Here is a 1,668-nt window from a genome sequence, read left to right as displayed (position 1 = left end):
CCCACCTTGGCCTCCCGTGTTGGGATTACAGGCCCGAGCCAGCGAGCCCGGCATGCGGAGCATTTCCAGTGAAATACTGGGATAAACTGCAATAAATGACCCTAAGAAGCAGGTGAATTGTCTCAAGAGCTCAAGCTTCTTTTGGAGAAGGACTCAACCAGCTGTGACTGGCTGTGAAGACGGAGGAAAAGGGCCACTAGTCAAAGTATGTAGACAGCTTTTAGAAGTCAGAAGAGGCAAGCCTGCAGTCCCAGCTACTCAGGAGGCTGAGGCGGGAGGATCGCTTGAGCCTGGGGAGATAGAGGTTGCAGAGAGCCGAGATCACGTCACTGCAGTCCAGCCTGGACAGAGGTGAGACGCTCACGGACCTTGGCTTGGGGTTGGCGGCTTTAGGAAGAAACCGACCTCGAGCCCCTGGGGACCTGAAGACAGCCGTTACTCTGGCCGACAAGTCATTGGATTTCTGGCGCACGCGCGGCGCTGCGCGGGCAGCTTCCGGTTTCCAGCCTTGCCCCCGCCCCTACCTTCCGCCCCACCTCCAGGCTAGTTCCTCCTCTTGGCCCCGCCCCCTGACCTTTCTTCTCCCCACCCCTAGGCCCCGCCCCCTGACCCACACCTTCCCACCGCCCCTCCCCGGTTCCATTTCATTGTTGGATTGTGGCGCCTCACTCCTGCTGGCGGCCGGCAGGGGGCGGAGTTCGAGCCTGAATTTTTTTCCTCCGGGCGTCCCCCGGAGGCCGTCCCGGCGTGGGGGAGCGGGGGGGAGCGGAGGGGAGGGGAGGGCGGGGCGGGAGGACGCGGTTCGGTCGGCTGCAGCGCTACTTTTGGTCCGGGTTCGGCAGGGAGGCCGCGGCCACCGCATCAGAGCTGACGTGGGACTACGTGGGGCCGCTGCCGGCTCCGGGTTGCTGGGCGGCGGCGCCGCTGCTGAGCGGCGGTCGGGCTCGCCGTCTCCACCTCCTCGCGTCCGTAATCAGTGACGAGGTCCGCTACGTAAATCCCTTTGCGGCGGGTAAGTGGTGCGCCGGCTCCGGCCCCGAGACCCAGCAGCCAGCAACGCGGCGCTGGAGGCGGAGATGGAGGCAGGAGGCGGAGCGGAGCCGGGGGCGGTGGAGCAGCGGAGGCCGAGCGGAGCCGTGGGCGGCGGGCCGGGACCCCGGGGCCGGGCCGAGGACTGGCTGGACAGCCGCGAGTTCACCTGACGCGGCCCCTCCGAGGCCGCCGTCTCGCCGCCTCACGTCCGCTTCGTCCGCTCAGCTGCCCCGGGACCCGCCTGCCTCCTCGCGAACTTGGGACGAGTTGGAAAATCCGCCCTCAGCCCTGCGGCTCAGGGGAGCGGTTTAACTCGGAAAAGGAAAAGGAATCCAGAAGTAAGGACCTCGGATTTCAGTGCCCATAGCGCCTCTACCCCACTTTACGAGTGCAGTTTAGACGAAAGCGGACGCAGCCCGTTTTCCCCAAAACCTGAGCCGGAGGGCCTGGCAGCTGAGTCATTCGGTCCCGGGCGCGGGCAGTCTCAGGAGTGGGAAGGGTAGAGCCGCGACCGCTCGGAAGGCGCATTTTCCCTTCTGCCTAAGTCTTGCCTTTTTAGGGCCATCTGGTAAGGTTTCCAGAGCCTGTTGAATTTGGGGCATAAACACATTATTAAACATACCTTTTTTTTTTTTT

At 63.8% G+C, this 1,668-nt stretch overlaps 1 protein-coding gene across 9 annotated transcripts in view; it reads left to right on the top strand.

Moving 5' to 3' along the window:
* The first annotated feature begins 646 nt into the window (after positions 1–646).
* The window catches only part of CREM (cAMP responsive element modulator), a 102,394-nt gene continuing 101,372 nt past the window's right edge, over positions 647–1,668 (top strand). For 3 of the 9 annotated variants that reach the window (XM_032143369.2, XM_032143353.2, XM_032143583.2), the window contains exon 1: positions 647–1,012. The gene's annotated coding sequence lies outside the window, so the exon portion shown is untranslated. Of the gene's footprint in view, positions 1,013–1,119; positions 1,371–1,668 lie in introns of those variants that run through there. The other 6 variants (XM_032143548.2, XM_032143575.2, XM_032143491.2 and 3 more) reach the window with 6 other exon arrangements.

This window comes from Hylobates moloch, unplaced genomic scaffold, assembly GCF_009828535.3.
Source record: "Hylobates moloch isolate HMO894 unplaced genomic scaffold, HMol_V3 SCAFFOLD_3, whole genome shotgun sequence".
Lineage (NCBI taxonomy): Eukaryota > Metazoa > Chordata > Mammalia > Primates > Hylobatidae > Hylobates > Hylobates moloch.
The sequence above is the reverse complement of the archived record's forward strand: the minus strand, read 5'-3'. Positions and strand labels throughout refer to the sequence as shown.